Raw genomic sequence first — 19,681 nt, 5'->3', positions numbered from 1 at the left:
CAAGAGATCTCATATGCAAGATAAGTATGTGTTGGCAGAGGCGCTCACTGGGCAGAGATGCTGATCGCATCTCTGGCATGTGCCGGTGCACTGCGGCACCAGCACACACACACACTTCAGACCTGATCTCCTGTTGTGTGAATATGCACAGCAGAGATCAGGTCTGAATTAGGCCCTATATACAGCTGTCAGTAAGGCAGGGATCTGCTGCTGCCAGTGAGGCAGGGATCTGCTGCTGCCAGTGAGGCAGGGATCTGCTGCTGCCAGTGAGGCAGGGATGTGCTGCTGTCAGTGAAGCAGTGATCTGCTGCTGTCAGTGAGGCAGTGATCTGCTGCTGTCAGTAAGGCAGGGATGTGCTGCTATAAGTGAGGCAGGGATGTGCTGCTGTCAGTGAAGCAGGGATGTGCTGCTGTCAGCAAGGCAGTGATCTGCTGCCCACTATCTCCCTATCACCCCTGCCTGAGTCACACACTTTCCCTGTCACCCCTGCCCCAGTTACCCACTATCTCCCAGTCACCGCTGCCTCAGTTAACCACTATACCTGCGACCCCTGCCTCAGTCACCCACTATACCAGTCACCCCTGCTTTAGTCACCCACTATCTCTGTCACCCCGGCCTCAGTCACCCACTATCTCCCACTCATACATGCTTCAGTCACCCACTATCTCCCAGTCATCCCTGCCTCAGTCACCTACTGACACCAGTGCAGACATTTCTGCTGCGGCCTCTCCACTCTCCAGCGTGAACGTCCTGACGACTGAGGAAATCCGCTTCCCAGTTGAGGACTCCGGGAATGAACACTGCCGATATTGCTGGCAGATGACGTTCTACCCAACTGAGGATTTTTGATACTTCCAGCTTTGCTATGCAATTTCGAGTGCCGCCTTGATGATTTGTGTACACTACCGTGGTGGCGTTGTCCGATTGTACTTGAACAGGCCTGTTCTGTACTAGAGGCAGGGCCAGTGTCAATGAATTGAACACTGCCTGCAATTCCAGAATGTTTATCGGGAGGAGAGATTCCTCCCTGGTCCACCGATGGTGAAGGGTCGTCATCACGGCCATGACCTTGGTGAATTTCCGAGGTGCCGTGGCCAAACCAGAAGGCAGGACCTGAAATCCAAAAACTAACCAGGCACAACACTGCTTAGCTTCCAACATCAGATGAGATTGGACATATCCAGTGTGATGCGGCTGTAGATGATTTTTGCTGTTTCTAACTTCTACTTCTAACTACTGGTACATCAATGAATAAGTTTCAAAATAGAATGCATCAAGAGAACGGTGTTGGTAGTATAAAACTACCTACAGCACCTGGTATTCCCAGGTGGTCTCACATCCAAGAACATACCAGGCCTAAAATCAGGTGATATTGGGCATATACAGTGTGGTGTGGCTGTAGATGAGCTTAGTGGTTTCTGTTAGAGTTCTTCTACTTCTAACTACTCGTACATAAATGAGTAAGCGGACGATTTATTAAACCTGGTGAAATGATAATTTGCATGGTGATAAAGTACCAGCCAATCAGCTCCTAATTGCCATGTCACAGGCTGGGTTTGAAAAATGACAGTTAGGAGCTGACTGGCTGGTACTTTATCACCTTGCACTTTATCAGTTCACCAGGCTTAATAGATCTGCCCCAATGTTTCAAAATGGAATGCATCAAGAGAACGGTGTTAGTATTGTAAAAATACACACAGCTCCTGGTATTTCCTGGTGGTCTCCCATCCAAGTACTAAAACCAGGACCAACACTGCTCAGCTTCCATGATCAGGAGAGATTGGGCAAATCCAGTGTGCTGTGGCTGTAGATGAGCTGGTGGTTTTTATTACAGCTCTTCTACTTCTAACTTCTGGTACATAAAAGAATACATGTAAAAATTAAATGTACCAAGAAAATGGTGTTGGTAGTTTAAAAACACCTAAAGAATCTGATACTACCAAGCAGTCTCCCATCCATGTATTAACAAAGTCCAATACTGCTTTGCTTCAAAAATCAAATGAGATTGGGCATATCCAGTGTGGTGTGGCTTTAGATAAGCTTTGTGGTTTCTGTTAGAGCTCTTCTACTTCTAACTACTGGTACATTAATGAATATGTATAAGGTTGTAGTTTATCCAATATGCCTTTACTACCTTACCTTTCAACCCCCCCTCCCCTCTTCTCCTTATAGCTTCCTTAGTTCTCTCCTCCTCATGTGTGCGTTATTTGTTTTCTCATACGTCCTAGATGATGCTGGGGTCACATTAAGAACCTTGGGGTATAGACTGGATCCGCAGGAGACATGGGCACTTTAAGACTTTCAAAGGGTGTGAACTGTCTCCTCCCTCTATGCCCCTCCTCCAGACTCCAGTTTTAGTATTGTGCGCAGTGATACTGGATGCACTACAGGGGAGCTCTACTGAGTTTCTCTGAAAAGACTTGTTAGTTTTTTTTATTTTCAGGGAGGCTGCTGGCAACAGTCTCCCTGCTTCGTGGGACTTAGGGGAGAGAAGTATGACCAACTTCTAGTGAGTTCAATAGCTCTGCTTCAGGCTGACAGGACACCATTAGCTCCTGAGGGTGCTGATCGCTGGGTACGCCTAGATGCACACTCCCGCAGCCTGCCGTCACCCCCTTACAGAGCCAGAAGACAGGTGAGTAGCAGAAGAACAGAAGACTTCTTCTCCAGTGATTGCATTCTGAGGTACCGAGCAGCGAGCGGAACGCTGCGCGCCATGCTCCCACACAAACACAGGCACTGCAGGGTGCAGGGCACAGGGGGGGGGGGCACCCTGGGCAGCATAAATTCCTCACAAAAGGCTGGAAAAAGTGGACATTAGTGCCTGGGCACTGTCCTTACCCCGCTAGCGTAATTAATTATTTCTGAGCAGGACAGATACGCGCCATTACAGTAGCGGGGCTTCTTCCTCACCTCACCAGAACATCTTTAGAGCATTACAAGTCTATCACTATAGAGTTTATTATTTCCCAGACTGTGTACTTTTGGCGCTGGATTGTGAGCTGAAAAATCCTCTGTGTCCCTCTGACAGATTTACTGACGGTCTGTCCCCCATAAGCCGATGTGTCTGTGGGTACTTGGTACATGTGTGTCAACATGTCGATGGCTGAATGTTTTTCCCAAGAGGAAACTATATTAGGAATGCAGACATATGATGGTGGCCCTGTTGGCACCACCAATAACTGACTGGGTAAAAGTTTCAGTAATATCAGAGTAAGGTTGGATAAATCTGTGTCCCAGACACAGACGTAGAGAATAGATGTGATGTTCTTGGCTATGTTTCTTTTCCCTCAGGCCCCGCGGGGTCGCAAAAATGTTATTTTGCCCAGTTACTACACACTGATACTGACACGGATACTGATTCCTATGTCGACCATAATGTTTCCTGATTAGATCCAATATTGGCAAGGAGCATTCAGTACATGATTGTGGATATTAAGGACATATTAAAATCACTGAAGACCCTGCTGTTCCTGAGAAAGGGGTCTATATGTATGTATATATAGATATAAAATGAAAGCTGATGTAACGTTCCTCCATCTCTGTTTGAGAAAGTCTGGGCCAGCTCGACAAGATGGTTTCAAATCCCCAAAAGGATTCTGGTTGTTTATTCATTTCCCGCCGCGGACAGAATAAAGTGGGAGTCACCCCCTGTTCTGCACGGGGCCCTGTCACAAATCCAGCGGATCGTATGCAGGAAGCTACATTATTTCTAGTTATGTAACCAAGGGTACATTACTTAGACCTGCCATTACATGTGCATGGGTGAGTAGTAGTATTCAAGAATTGGTCGAATACCTTGTCATCCGATATAGATACCTTGGAGAGATGGGATACTCCTTACGTTGTATCATATCAAGGACACTGCAGCATACTTACGTGAGACTGCAAGGGATATAGGACTCTTGAGTTCACGGGCCAATTTCATGGCAGTCTCGGATAGGAGGGCATTGTGGATTCACCAAGAGAATGCTGATGCTGACTCCAAGAAGAAAGGGAGTCCCTTCCCTATGAAGGTGAAGCGTTGTTTGGTGACTGCCTAGTTAATTTGATCTCGGCAGCTCCCGCAGGTAAGTCAACCTTCTTGCCCTATGTTCCCTCCCAACGGATGAAGACGCATCATTATCTGATGCAGTCATTTCGGCCCAATAGATATGCAAGAAGTTAAGATTCCCCTTTCTTTGCAGGTAGAGGAAGGAGAAGAGGGAAGAGGTCTGCATCCTCTTCAAGATCGCAGGAGCAGAGATCATCCTCTGCTTCTGCCAAATCCACCGCATGACGCTGGGGCTCTCTTGCAGGAGCCCGCACCAGTGGGGGCACGTCTAAAACTCTTCAGTCAGTTCTGGATTCATTCGGACATGGACTCGTGTGTTTTACAAATAGTGTCCCAAGGGTACAAACTGGGGTTTCAAGACGTTCCCCCTCACCGATTGTTCAAATCGGCTTTAGTCAGCAGGGAGAAGGTTTTTATTCAAGCCTCTTCGTGGTCCCTAAGCCGGACAGCTCAGTCAGACCAATCTGAAATCTGAAATCCCTCAATTTCTACCTAAGGAAATTAAATTTCAAGATGGAATCTCTCAGTGCAGTGATCTCCAGTCCGGAGGAAGGAGATTTCATGGTTTTGGTAGACATAAAGGATGCCTACTTACATGTTCCCATTTAGCCTCTGCATCAAGCTACCTGAGGTTTGCAATTCAGTATTGCCATTACCAATTTCAGACATTGCCGTTTGGTCTGTCCACGGCTCTGAGGATTTTCACCAGGGTGATCGCAAGCAAGGAGTAACAATTATCCCGTACTTGGATGATCTTTTGATAAAGGCGAAATCCAGGGACCAGTTAGTGCAAAACATTGCACTCTCCCTGACAGTTCTTCAACAACATAGTTGGCTCCTAAACTTGCCAAAATCGCAGTTGGTCCCAATGACGCGGTTGTTGTTTTTGGGAGTGATACTGGACACAGAAGAGGTTTTCTTCCAGTGGAAAGGCTCTGGAGATCCAGAGTCTGGTCAAACAAATTCTGAAACCAGCAAGAGTGTTAATCCATCAATGCATTTGGTTGCTGGGTAAGATGGTTGCGGCCTACGAGCCCATTCAGTTTGGCTGGTTCCATGACAGAGTGTTCCAGTGGGACCTGTTGGACAAGTGGTCCGGATCCCACCTACACACGCACCGGAGGATAATCCTGTCTTCCAAGACCAGAATCTCACTCCATTGGTGGCTGCACAGTTCTCACCTCCTAGAGGGGCGAAGGTTCGGGATCCAGGACTGGATCCTAGGGACCATGGATGCAACCCTCCGAGGCTGGGGAGCAGTCACACAGGGGGAAAACGTCCAAGGAAGATGGTCAAGTCGGGAAAGTTGTCTCCACATAAATGTTCTGGAGTTAAGGGCCATTTAATAACTGCAGACACAGTACGCACTGGGACGGGTGCCCAGCATCCTCTACGGAATAAGAGAACATTAGAATAGCTGCTGATGGGCACAATTGAGAAAGGAAGGGGGGAAAACATTTGAATCCAGCACATATATGTAATTTGAATATGTAATTTGTACCTTCCTACTTTAAAATGTAATGGATGAACCTCACCCTGTGAGAACTATCTTTATGATCAAGAGATCTCATATGCAAGATAAGTATGTGTTGGCAGAGGCGCTCACTGGGCAGAGATGCTGATCGCATCTCTGGCATGTGCCGGTGCACTGCGGCACCAGCACACACACACACTTCAGACCTGATCTCCTGTTGTGTGAATATGCACAGCAGAGATCAGGTCTGAATTAGGCCCTATATACAGCTGTCAGTAAGGCAGGGATCTGCTGCTGCCAGTGAGGCAGGGATCTGCTGCTGCCAGTGAGGCAGGGATCTGCTGCTGCCAGTGAGGCAGGGATGTGCTGCTGTCAGTGAAGCAGTGATCTGCTGCTGTCAGTGAGGCAGTGATCTGCTGCTGTCAGTAAGGCAGGGATGTGCTGCTATAAGTGAGGCAGGGATGTGCTGCTGTCAGTGAAGCAGGGATGTGCTGCTGTCAGCAAGGCAGTGATCTGCTGCCCACTATCTCCCTATCACCCCTGCCTGAGTCACACACTTTCCCTGTCACCCCTGCCCCAGTTACCCACTATCTCCCAGTCACCGCTGCCTCAGTTAACCACTATACCTGCGACCCCTGCCTCAGTCACCCACTATACCAGTCACCCCTGCTTTAGTCACCCACTATCTCTGTCACCCCGGCCTCAGTCACCCACTATCTCCCACTCATACATGCTTCAGTCACCCACTATCTCCCAGTCATCCCTGCCTCAGTCACCTACTGACACCAGTGCAGACATTTCTGCTGCGGCCTCTCCACTCTCCAGCGTGAACGTCCTGACGACTGAGGAAATCCGCTTCCCAGTTGAGGACTCCGGGAATGAACACTGCCGATATTGCTGGCAGATGACGTTCTACCCAACTGAGGATTTTTGATACTTCCAGCTTTGCTATGCAATTTCGAGTGCCGCCTTGATGATTTGTGTACACTACCGTGGTGGCGTTGTCCGATTGTACTTGAACAGGCCTGTTCTGTACTAGAGGCAGGGCCAGTGTCAATGAATTGAACACTGCCTGCAATTCCAGAATGTTTATCGGGAGGAGAGATTCCTCCCTGGTCCACCGATGGTGAAGGGTCGTCATCACGGCCATGACCTTGGTGAATTTCCGAGGTGCCGTGGCCAAACCAGAAGGCAGGACCTGAAATCCAAAAACTAACCAGGCACAACACTGCTTAGCTTCCAACATCAGATGAGATTGGACATATCCAGTGTGATGCGGCTGTAGATGATTTTTGCTGTTTCTAACTTCTACTTCTAACTACTGGTACATCAATGAATAAGTTTCAAAATAGAATGCATCAAGAGAACGGTGTTGGTAGTATAAAACTACCTACAGCACCTGGTATTCCCAGGTGGTCTCACATCCAAGAACATACCAGGCCTAAAATCAGGTGATATTGGGCATATACAGTGTGGTGTGGCTGTAGATGAGCTTAGTGGTTTCTGTTAGAGTTCTTCTACTTCTAACTACTCGTACATAAATGAGTAAGCGGACGATTTATTAAACCTGGTGAAATGATAATTTGCATGGTGATAAAGTACCAGCCAATCAGCTCCTAATTGCCATGTCACAGGCTGGGTTTGAAAAATGACAGTTAGGAGCTGACTGGCTGGTACTTTATCACCTTGCACTTTATCAGTTCACCAGGCTTAATAGATCTGCCCCAATGTTTCAAAATGGAATGCATCAAGAGAACGGTGTTAGTATTGTAAAAATACACACAGCTCCTGGTATTTCCTGGTGGTCTCCCATCCAAGTACTAAAACCAGGACCAACACTGCTCAGCTTCCATGATCAGGAGAGATTGGGCAAATCCAGTGTGCTGTGGCTGTAGATGAGCTGGTGGTTTTTATTACAGCTCTTCTACTTCTAACTTCTGGTACATAAAAGAATACATGTAAAAATTAAATGTACCAAGAAAATGGTGTTGGTAGTTTAAAAACACCTAAAGAATCTGATACTACCAAGCAGTCTCCCATCCATGTATTAACAAAGTCCAATACTGCTTTGCTTCAAAAATCAAATGAGATTGGGCATATCCAGTGTGGTGTGGCTTTAGATAAGCTTTGTGGTTTCTGTTAGAGCTCTTCTACTTCTAACTACTGGTACATTAATGAATATGTATAAGGTTGTAGTTTATCCAATATGCCTTTACTACCTTACCTTTCAACCCCCCCTCCCCTCTTCTCCTTATAGCTTCCTTAGTTCTCTCCTCCTCATGTGTGCGTTATTTGTTTTCTCATACGTCCTAGATGATGCTGGGGTCACATTAAGAACCTTGGGGTATAGACTGGATCCGCAGGAGACATGGGCACTTTAAGACTTTCAAAGGGTGTGAACTGTCTCCTCCCTCTATGCCCCTCCTCCAGACTCCAGTTTTAGTATTGTGCGCAGTGATACTGGATGCACTACAGGGGAGCTCTACTGAGTTTCTCTGAAAAGACTTGTTAGTTTTTTTTATTTTCAGGGAGGCTGCTGGCAACAGTCTCCCTGCTTCGTGGGACTTAGGGGAGAGAAGTATGACCAACTTCTAGTGAGTTCAATAGCTCTGCTTCAGGCTGACAGGACACCATTAGCTCCTGAGGGTGCTGATCGCTGGGTACGCCTAGATGCACACTCCCGCAGCCTGCCGTCACCCCCTTACAGAGCCAGAAGACAGGTGAGTAGCAGAAGAACAGAAGACTTCTTCTCCAGTGATGGCATTCTGAGGTACCGAGCAGCGAGCGGAACGCTGCGCGCCATGCTCCCACACAAACACAGGCACTGCAGGGTGCAGGGCACAGGGGGGGGGCACCCTGGGCAGCATAAATTCCTCACAAAAGGCTGGAAAAAGTGGACATTAGTGCCTGGGCACTGTCCTTACCCCGCTAGCGTAATTAATTATTTCTGAGCAGGACAGATACGCGCCATTACAGTAGCGGGGCTTCTTCCTCACCTCACCAGAACATCTTTAGAGCATTACAAGTCTATCACTATAGAGTTTATTATTTCCCAGACTGTGTACTTTTGGCGCTGGATTGTGAGCTGAAAAATCCTCTGTGTCCCTCTGACAGATTTACTGACGGTCTGTCCCCCATAAGCCGATGTGTCTGTGGGTACTTGGTACATGTGTGTCAACATGTCGATGGCTGAATGTTTTTCCCAAGAGGAAACTATATTAGGAATGCAGACATATGATGGTGGCCCTGTTGGCACCACCAATAACTGACTGGGTAAAAGTTTCAGTAATATCAGAGTAAGGTTGGATAAATCTGTGTCCCAGACACAGACGTAGAGAATAGATGTGATGTTCTTGGCTATGTTTCTTTTCCCTCAGGCCCCGCGGGGTCGCAAAAATGTTATTTTGCCCAGTTACTACACACTGATACTGACACGGATACTGATTCCTATGTCGACCATAATGTTTCCTGATTAGATCCAATATTGGCAAGGAGCATTCAGTACATGATTGTGGATATTAAGGACATATTAAAATCACTGAAGACCCTGCTGTTCCTGAGAAAGGGGTCTATATGTATGTATATATAGATATATAATGAAAGCTGATGTAACGTTCCTCCATCTCTGTTTGAGAAAGTCTGGGCCAGCTCGACAAGATGGTTTCAAATCCCCAAAAGGATTCTGGTTGTTTATTAATTTCCCGCCGCGGACAGAATAAAGTGGGAGTCACCCCCTGTTCTGCACGGGGCCCTGTCACAAATCCAGCGGATCGTATGCAGGAAGCTACATTATTTCTAGTTATGTAACCAAGGGTACATTACTTAGACCTGCCATTACATGTGCATGGGTGAGTAGTAGTATTCAAGAATTGGTCGAATACCTTGTCATCCGATATAGATACCTTGGAGAGATGGGATACTCCTTACGTTGTATCATATCAAGGACACTGCAGCATACTTACGTGAGACTGCAAGGGATATAGGACTCTTGAGTTCACGGGCCAATTTCATGGCAGTCTCGGATAGGAGGGCATTGTGGATTCACCAAGAGAATGCTGATGCTGACTCCAAGAAGAAAGGGAGTCCCTTCCCTATGAAGGTGAAGCGTTGTTTGGTGACTGCCTAGTTAATTTGATCTCGGCAGCTCCCGCAGGTAAGTCAACCTTCTTGCCCTATGTTCCCTCCCAACGGATGAAGACGCATCATTATCTGATGCAGTCATTTCGGCCCAATAGATATGCAAGAAGTTAAGATTCCCCTTTCTTTGCAGGTAGAGGAAGGAGAAGAGGGAAGAGGTCTGCATCCTCTTCAAGATCGCAGGAGCAGAGATCATCCTCTGCTTCTGCCAAATCCACCGCATGACGCTGGGGCTCTCTTGCAGGAGCCCGCACCAGTGGGGGCACGTCTAAAACTCTTCAGTCAGTTCTGGATTCATTCGGACATGGACTCGTGTGTTTTACAAATAGTGTCCCAAGGGTACAAACTGGGGTTTCAAGACGTTCCCCCTCACCGATTGTTCAAATCGGCTTTAGTCAGCAGGGAGAAGGTTTTTATTCAAGCCTCTTCGTGGTCCCTAAGCCGGACAGCTCAGTCAGACCAATCTGAAATCTGAAATCCCTCAATTTCTACCTAAGGAAATTAAATTTCAAGATGGAATCTCTCAGTGCAGTGATCTCCAGTCCAGAGGAAGGAGATTTCATGGTTTTGGTAGACATAAAGGATGCCTACTTACATGTTCCCATTTAGCCTCTGCATCAAGCTACCTGAGGTTTGCAATTCAGTATTGTCATTACCAATTTCAGACATTGCCGTTTGGTCTGTCCACGGCTCTGAGGATTTTCACCAGGGTGATCGCAAGCAAGGAGTAACAATTATCCCGTACTTGGATGATCTTTTGATAAAGGCGAAATCCAGGGACCAGTTAGTGCAAAACATTGCACTCTCCCTGACAGTTCTTCAACAACATAGTTGGCTCCTAAACTTGCCAAAATCGCAGTTGGTCCCAATGACGCGGTTGTTGTTTTTGGGAGTGATACTGGACACAGAAGAGGTTTTCTTCCAGTGGAAAGGCTCTGGAGATCCAGAGTCTGGTCAAACAAATTCTGAAACCAGCAAGAGTGTTAATCCATCAATGCATTTGGTTGCTGGGTAAGATGGTTGCGGCCTACGAGCCCATTCAGTTTGGCTGGTTCCATGCCAGAGTGTTCCAGTGGGACCTGTTGGACAGGTGGTCCGGATCCCACCTACACACGCACCGGAGGATAATCCTGTCTTCCAAGACCAGAATCTCACTCCATTGGTGGCTGCACAGTTCTCACCTCCTAGAGGGGCGAAGGTTCGGGATCCAGGACTGGATCCTAGGGACCATGGATGCAACCCTCCGAGGCTGGGGAGCAGTCACACAGGGGGAAAACGTCCAAGGAAGATGGTCAAGTCGGGAAAGTTGTCTCCACATAAATGTTCTGGAGTTAAGGGCCATTTAATAACTGCAGACACAGTACGCACTGGGACGGGTGCCCAGCATCCTCTACGGAATAAGAGAAAAGGATTTACCTGTAGGTATTAAAATCCTATTTTCTCTAACGTCCTAGAGGATGCTGGGGACTCCGTAAGGACCATGGGGATAGACGGCTCCGCAGGAGACATGGGCACTTTAAGAAAGACTTTAGTTCTGGGTGTGCACTGGCTCCTCCCTCTATGCCCCTCCTCCATACCTCAGTTTGATACTGTGCCCAGTGGAGACTGGGTGCTTTTCAGGAGCTCTCCTGAGCTTTCTGACAGAAAGTATTTTGTTAGGTTTCTTAATTTTCAGGGAGCACTGCTGGCAACAGACTCCCTGCATCGAGGGACTGAGGGGAGAGAAGCAGCCCTACTCTCCGAGTTGCAAGGTCCTGCTTCTTAAGCTACTGGACACCATTAGCTCCAAAGGGATTAGCTCCAAAGGGATTGGTATGCAGGATCTCACCCTCGCCGTCCGTCCCAGAGCCGCGCCGCCGTCCCCCTCGCAGAGCCGGAAGATAGAAGCCGGGTGAGTATGAGAAGAAAAGAAGACTTCAGAGGCGGCAGAGGACTTCATGATCTTCATTGAGGTAACGCACAGCACTGCAGCTGTGCGCCATTGCTCCCATACACCTCACATACTCCGGTCACTGTAAGGGTGCAGGGCGCAGGGGGGGCGCCCTGGGCTGCAATATAAACCTCTTTTTGGCAGAAATATAACATATATACAGCTGGGCACAGTATATATGTATGAGCCCCCGCCAATTGTACAGTTTAAGCAGGACAGAAGCCCGCCGCCGAGGGGGCGGGGCTTCTCCCTCAGCACTCACCAACGCCATTTTTTCTCCACAGCACCGCTGAGAGGAAGCTCCCCGGACTCTCCCCTGCTTATACCACGGTAGACAAGAGGGTTGAAAAGAGAGGGGGGGGCACATAATTTGGCGCAAATTACTTACAGCAGCGCTACTGTGCAAACATTAAGTTACTGTGCTATTCCTGGGTTATATAGCGCTGGGGTATGTGCTGGCATACTCTCTCTCTCTGTCTCTCCAAAGGGCAGAGCCGGCCATAGGCATAGGCAAACTAGGCAATTGCCTAGGGCATTTGATATGCCTAGGGGCATCAGCAACTTCTGCTGATTAAAATGATATGCGGCATGCCTATATTCTGTGTGTAGCATTTCATATGCAGATACAGCCACAGTCTCACACAGTATATAGGCGTGCTGCATATCATTTTAATCGGCAGAAGCTGCGTGTGCATCCTAACAACATAGCAATGCAAATAAGATGCATTTTAATAAAAAAAAGGTGCCCCAACGTTAGCATTGAGGCAAGATTTATGAGGACACATCTGTATCCAAGCAGAGGCAGAGGTCACAGTGTTAGTGGCAGTGTGAGTGCTGTGTGCATGTGAGTGGGTTGATTGTGCAGTAGTGTTCGGAATATGAGTAAGGAGCATTATGTGTGTCATGTAAAAATGCATTAATAATGTGCAACATATGGGTAAGGGGCACTATGTGTGTCATTATGTGTATAAGGGCATTAATAATGTGCGGCATATGTGTAAGGGACATTGGTGGTCATTTCGAGTTGTTCGCTCGGTAATTTTCTTCGCATCGCAGCGATTTTCCGCTAATTGCGCATGCGCAAGGGTGGTCATTCCGAGTTGTTCGCTCGGTAATTTTCTTCACATCGCAGCGATTTTCCGCTAATTGCGCATGCGCAATGTTCGCTCTGCGACTGCGCAAAGTAAATTTGCTATGCAGTTAGGTATTTTACTCACGGCATTACGAGGTTTTTTCTTTGTTCTGCTGATCGTAGTGTGATTGACAGGAAGTGGGTGTTTCTGGGCGGAAACTGGCCGTTTTATGGGTGTGTGTGAAAAAACGCTGCCGTTTCTGGGTAAAACGCGGGAGTGTCTGAAGAAACGGGGGAGTGTCTGGGCGAACGCTGGGTGTGTTTGTGACGTCAAACCAGGAACGAAACTGACTGAACTGATCACAGTTGTCGAGTAAGTCTGGAGCTACTCAGAAACTGCTAAGAAGTGTCTATTCGCAATTCTGCTAATCTTTCGTTCGCAATTTTGATAAGCTAAGATTCACTCCCAGTAGGCGGCGGCTTAACGTGTGCAATGCTGCTAAAAGCAGCTTGCGAGCTAACAACTCGGAATGAGGGCCATTATGTGTAAAAGGGCATTAATAAAGGTTGTCATAATGTGTAAGACGCATTATGTTTATAAGGACATTAGTGATGTGTCTCATATGTGTAAGGGGCATTACTGTGTGGAATTATGTGTATAAATGCATTACTAATGTGTGGCATTATGTGTATAAGGTGCTCTAATATGTAGCGTTGCGTATAGAAAGGGCATTTACTGTGTCGTCTAATGTGAATAAAGAGCAATAGGGTGTGGTGTAATGTAAATAAGGAGCAATTCAGTGTGATGTAATGTGAATAAGGAGCACTACTGTGAGAAGTAACGTTTATAAGGTAAAGTAATACTACTGTGGGATGTAATGTGAATTATGGACACTATCGCGTGATCAAATGTGAATAAAATTGCAGTACTGTGTGGCGGAATTTTAATTGGGGGTACTATTGTGAGGACATGCCCATTGCCAGCAAAAACACACCCCTTTTTGGACTGTGCGCCAAATGTGCGAACTGTTCCTGTTTAAAATATAGGGGGTACAAACACCAAAATAAGTACTGTTATGGGTGAGGGTTGATGGTGCTGGGAAAGAGGTGCAAGGTCAGAGGCGGAACCAGCGGTGGTGCTAGGGGGCACCAGGCAAAATCTTGCCTAGGGCATCATATTGGTTAGGGCCAGCTCTGCCAAAGGGCCTTGTGGGGGAAATGTCTTCAGTAAAAGCATTCCCTGTGTGTGTGGTGTGTCGGTACGCGTGTGTCGACATGTCTGAGGAAGAAGGCTATATTAGAGAGGAGCGGGAGCAAATGGATGTGGTGTCTCCGCCGACACCTGATTGGATGGATATGTGGAATGTTTTAAATGCTAGTGTAAACTCATTGCACAAAAGATTAGACAAGGCTGAAGCTTTGGGACAGTCAGGGTCTCAACCCATGCCTGATCCTATGTCGCAGGGACTGTCAGGGTCTCATAAGTGCCCACTATCCAGATTGTTGACACAGATACCGACACGGATTCTGACTCCAGTGTCGATTACGATGATGCAAAGTTACAGCCAAAATTGGCAAAATACATTTGATATATGATTATGGCAATAAAAGATGTTTTGCACATCACAGAGGAGCCCCCTATCCCTGACAAGAGGGTACATATGTACAAGGGAAAGAAGCCTGAGGTAACCTTTTCCCCTCACACGAGCTGAACGAGTTATGTGAAAAAGCTTGGGAATCTCCTGCAGATTTCCAAAAGGATTCTTATGGCGTATCCTTTCCCATCAACGGATAGGTTACGATGGGAATCCTCCCCTTGGGTGGACAAAGCATTAACACGCTTATCCAAGAAGTTAGCCCTCCCGTCCCAGGATACGGCTACCCTCAAAGAGTCTGCTGACCGCAAACAGGAGATTACCCTGAAGTCCATTTATACACATTCAGGTACCTTACTCAGACCGGCAATTGCGTCGGCCTGGGTGTGTATGTGTAGTGCTGTAGCGGCATGGACGGATACTCTAGATAAGGATACTATTTTATTGCCCCTGGGGCATATAAGAGATGCTGTCCTATATATGTGTGTATGCAAACTACAGGTGGTGCTGCATGGCTCACACCCTGTTACTTGTCTTGTAGAGCAACTCTGGAGCTGTTACTGGGTCCAGCTGCTGCAAGAAATCAGCTTGAATGCTTCAGGGGCTGGGGCATGGCCAACATGAGCCCCACACTGATGGGGGTGTATAAAGCGATCTAGGGGTCATCCAAGCGCAACCCCACAAAGGCCGCCATGCCCTGCGTGACCATTTTCTCTTTTCATATGCAGACGAGGGTTGCAGCCAACTATACCCATTGCTTGGATGACATCACCATATGCGAATCCATCTGCTGCAGGCCTTCCCCCAGGAATGCTTGCACTAGTTGTTGCATTTGGTTTGTTGTTTGGGGGGTGCTTCAGTATTAGGCAGCCTTCTGCCCTCACACATTCGTCTGAAAATGTGTTCTCCCTGCAGTTGTTGTCCCCAGATGAGAGTTCCCTTGTGCTGCCTCAGTTGAATCTCCTTTACTTGACGGAGGTGTGCCTGAGCAGCGGCCCTCCCCAGCCCTATCTCAAATCATACTTATTTTGCTTAGGTGATACCATGGTCATGAAGATTGTTTTCCCAGGGTGAGGTTCATTCATTGCATTCTGGGTATGCTGACCTCTGTGATTTCCCCAAATGTGGGAATCTCGACTGCATAATTTGTGGTAGGGGGGGGGGACTGCATTTGTGCTTTCCCCTGGTTGGCTCTGGTATAATTTAGATCTCATTGTCTCAGGTCTCTCTCCCGCCTAGTTTGCTGTCTGTTTCCACTTCTCTTTTCTTGAGCCCCTCCATTCTATGCCCTTGCGCACTATCCTGACTTCTCCCGTCTGCTTACTTTGTGCCTTCCAACGCACAATGCGAACTACAGGTGGTGTTGCAGGGCCCACACCCTTTTATTTGCATTACAGAGCAGCTCTGGAGCTGTTACAGTGCCCAGCTGCTGCAAGAAATCAGCTTGAATGCTTCAGGGGCTGGGGCATGGCCAACATGAGCCCCACACCAAAGGAGGGTGGGGGGTGTTCAATGCGAACTAGGGGTCATCCAAGCGCCCCTTTTCTCTTTTCATATGCAGATGAGGGTTCCAGCCAACTTTGGCCCACTGCTTGGATGACATCACCGTATGCAAATCCGTCTGCTGCAGACCTTTCCCCAGGAATGCTTGTACTAGTTGTTGCATATGGTTTGATGTTTGAGGGTGCTTCAGTATTAGGCAGCCTTCCGCCCTCTCATTTTCATCTGAAAAGATGTGGTCTCCCTGCAGTTGTTGTCCCCAGACAAGAGTTCCCTTGTGCTTCCTCAGTTGAATCTCCTTAACTTGACGGGGGTGTGCTCGAGCAGCCGCCCTCCACAGCCCTATCCCAACACATGCTTTTCTTGCGTATGAGATCTCTTGATCATGAAGATAGTTCTCACAGGGTGAGGTTCATCCATTACATTTTAAAGTAGGAAGGTACAAATTACATATTCAAATTACATATATGTGCTGGATTCAAATGTTTTCCCCCCTTCCTTTCTCAATTGTGCCCATCAGCAGCTATTCTAATGTTGCTGCCAATGGGTGTGACACATTCATTTCTTCTGTGGGGTACACTGGACTCCACAAGGATTCACATTGGGGTGTAGAGTAGGATCTTGATCTGAGGCACCAACAGGCTCAAAGCTTTTGACTGTTCCCAAGATGCTCAGCGCCCCCTGCTCTATAACCTCGCTTCCATGAACAGGGAGCTCAGTTTGTAGTTGGTGCCTTCAGTAGCAGGCCACTTAACAGGGGGCTGCCTCAGGCAGCCTATTCTTAGCTATTAATTTTGACAAGAAAAGAAGAACTTTTTTTTATAAGAATCTACAAGGGCTGCAGCAGGTTAGGTCTAATAGACATCTTTACTGCAGCTCCATCACTCCCAGCGGCGCAGTATACTCCCGTGCCCTGGTTGCTGGGTCACTGCAGCGGAGGCTCCGGTTTCTTCCTAAGGTCAGTCACACACACACCGCCCTCCGGGATCACGAGGCCGCTGATGAAAGGGAGGTAAGGGACTTCTGTGCCCACACTATACCGTGATCCAGCGTGGCTGTAGGGGGTGGGCCATGTGCGCACTGGCGTGGACACTGATTACTGGGCAGCCGCTCCACTAGCCACCAGGGACAGTTAAGGAGCACAGCTCTGGGGGGGTTTTCTCTTATATTAACCCCATTTTGTACTACCCGCAGTGCATTGTGATAGGTAATAGAGCCTGATTCAGGTTGGATTGCAATCGCAATAAGCAATCCAACTGCAAAAATTGCTAAGAGCATACGCATGCGCCTGCATTTTCTGCGGCACCCCGCAGATAATGCGATCGCTTCTGACTGTCAATCGGTGCTGGGGGGAAGGGGCAGCAACAATCCATTTCCAAGTCGGAGATGGAGCGGTGCATGGGCAGGGCTACAAAATGGGGTCGGCAACGGAGAAACAGGAGGCGTGGTCAGAGCTGCTGCATGACATCACATGCAGCAGCTGCGATCACAAAAATGGTGGCGGCTTCCTGCGCACACATACAGTCTGCACCAACAGGAGGCTAACCCATTTTTTATGATCACGCTGAACTGCACTGAGACTGCAATTTCAGCGTGGTCAAGAAGGGAGGCGGCATGCTGGGTGGCCCCAGCATGCGAACCAAAGGATTGCAAATTCTGTTACTTAGCAGAATTTGCAATCCTTACTGAATTAGGCCCATTGATTACAAAATGTATTTGTAAATATTTGAAGTTTTTCTTCAGGGACTAACACAAAAGATGCTTGGGGCTACTAACACATGGGTAAGCCACGTAAAGCTTCCCATGGGTCAGTGGCATCACAACGGGGTTGCGGCCCACACCCGAGTGTCACCCGCCAAGGGGGGTGACACCAAAGTGCCGGCTCCTCTTCAGTGACAGAATATGGGTGTTTCACTGTAACATTACGTGCAACACCCAGTTTCTGTCACTGTGCAGGAGCCAGCACCACTCACACACTAGTCCCCGGGTGCAGCACTCAACCCCCGGGATACCCGGAGCAACAAAATGGAGATTCAGGAAAACAGGCCACACCCCTACCTATGAGACCATGCCTCTTTTTTACCATTGCGCTGCTTATCTGCGCGCACTGCATTACAATCTCCCTCGCTGCCTCTCTGGGTGTCACCAATGATAGTGACACCTTTGCCATGCTTGTAGCAGCTGGTCCTAAGATCTACACCTCCAGCCCTGAGTGTTTGCCCTTGTGACTTGTTGATCATCATAGCGAAGCAGATTCTTACAGAAAACTGCAGGGGCTTAGATTGAAAAGAAAAACATTGACGAACCCATCATTTCAGCAACAGGGTCTGCCACACGGCTGACTGAAATGACTGGTTGGTTTGGGTCCCCACCAAAAAAGAAGCAATCAATCTCTCCTTGCACAAACTGGCTCTACAGAGGCAAGATGTCCACCTCATCATCCTCCGATTCCTCACCCCTTTCACTGTGTACATCGCCCCCCTCACATATTATTAATTCGTCCCCACTGGAATCCACCATCTCAGATCCCTGTGTACTTTCTGGAGGCAATTGCTGGTAAATGTCTCCACGGAGGAATTGATTATAATTCATTTTGATGATCATCATCTTCTCCACATTTTCTGGAAGTAACCTCGTACGCCGATTGCTGACAAGGTGAGCGGCTGCACTAAACACTCTTTTGAAGTACACACTGGAGGGAGGGCAACTTAGGTAGAATAAAGCCAGTTTGTGCAAGGGCCTCCAAATTGCCTCTTTTTCCTGCCAGTATACATACGGACTGTCTGACGTGCCTACCTGGATGCGGTCACTCATATAATCCTCCACCATTCTTTCAAAGGTGACAGAATCATATGTAGTGACAGTAGACGACATGTCAGTAATCGTTGCCAGGTCCTTCAGTCCGGACCAGATGTCAGCACTCACTCCAAACTGCCCTGCATCACCGCCAGCGGGTGGGCTCGGAATTCTTAGCCTTTTCCTTGCACCCCCAGTTGCGGGAGAATGTGAAGGAGGAGCTGTTGACGGGTCACGTTCCGCTTGACTTGACAATTTTCTCACCAGCAGGTCTTTGAACCTCTGCAGACTTGTGTCTGCCGGAAAGAGAGATACAATGTAGGTTTTAAATCTAGGATCGAGCACGGTGGCCGAAATGTATTGCTCTGATTTCAACAGATTGAATCCTGGTTAAGCGAATTAAGGGCTCCATCCACAAGTCCCACATGCCTAGCGGAATCGCTCTGTTTTAGCTCCTCCTTCAATGTCTCCAGCTTCTTCTGCAAAAGCCTGGCAGTGTCTGAACTGACTTCACGTGTGGCAAGTTCAAAGGGTTGCAGAACCTTACACAACGTTGAAATCATTCTCCACTGCGCTTGAGTCAGGTGCATTCCCCCTCCTTTGTCTATATCGTGGGTAGATGTATAGGCTTGAATGGCCTTTTGCTGCTCCTCCATCCTCTGAAGCATATAGAGGGTTGAATTCCACCTCGTTACCACCTCTTGCTTCAGAGGATGGCAGGGCAGGTGCAGGAATGTTTGGTGGTGCTCCAGTCTTCGGCACGCGGTGGCTGAATGCAGAAAGTGGCCCGCAATTCTTCGGGCCACCGACAGCATCTCTTGCACGCCCCTGTCGTTTTTTTAAATAATTCTGCACCACCAAATTCAATGTATGTGCAAAACATGGGACGTGCTGGAATTTGCCCAGATGTAATGCACGCACAATATTGGTGGCATTGTCCGATGTCACAAATCCCCAGGAGAGTCCAATTGGGGTAAGCCATTCTGCGATGATGTTCCTCAGTTTCCGTAAGAGGTTGTCAGCTGTGTGCCTCTTATGGAAAGCGGTGATACAAAGCGTAGTCTGCCTAGGAACGAGTTGGCATTTGCGAGATGCTGCTACTGGTGCCGCCGCTGCTGTTCT

General features: G+C 48.0%; 1 non-coding gene across 1 annotated transcript; it reads left to right on the top strand.

Annotated features, from left to right (window-relative positions):
* The first annotated feature begins 15,282 nt into the window (after positions 1 to 15,282).
* LOC135034448 (U1 spliceosomal RNA) lies at positions 15,283 to 15,449 on the top strand. The gene has a single exon (XR_010229661.1). It is a non-coding gene; the product is annotated as a U1 spliceosomal RNA (small nuclear RNA).
* Positions 15,450 to 19,681: the final 4,232 nt, after the last annotated feature.

The sequence above is a fragment of the Pseudophryne corroboree genome, unplaced genomic scaffold (assembly GCF_028390025.1).
Source record: "Pseudophryne corroboree isolate aPseCor3 unplaced genomic scaffold, aPseCor3.hap2 scaffold_583, whole genome shotgun sequence".
NCBI lineage: Eukaryota > Metazoa > Chordata > Amphibia > Anura > Myobatrachidae > Pseudophryne > Pseudophryne corroboree.
Note: the sequence above shows the minus strand (reverse complement) of the source record. Positions and strands in the feature narration are given on the sequence as shown.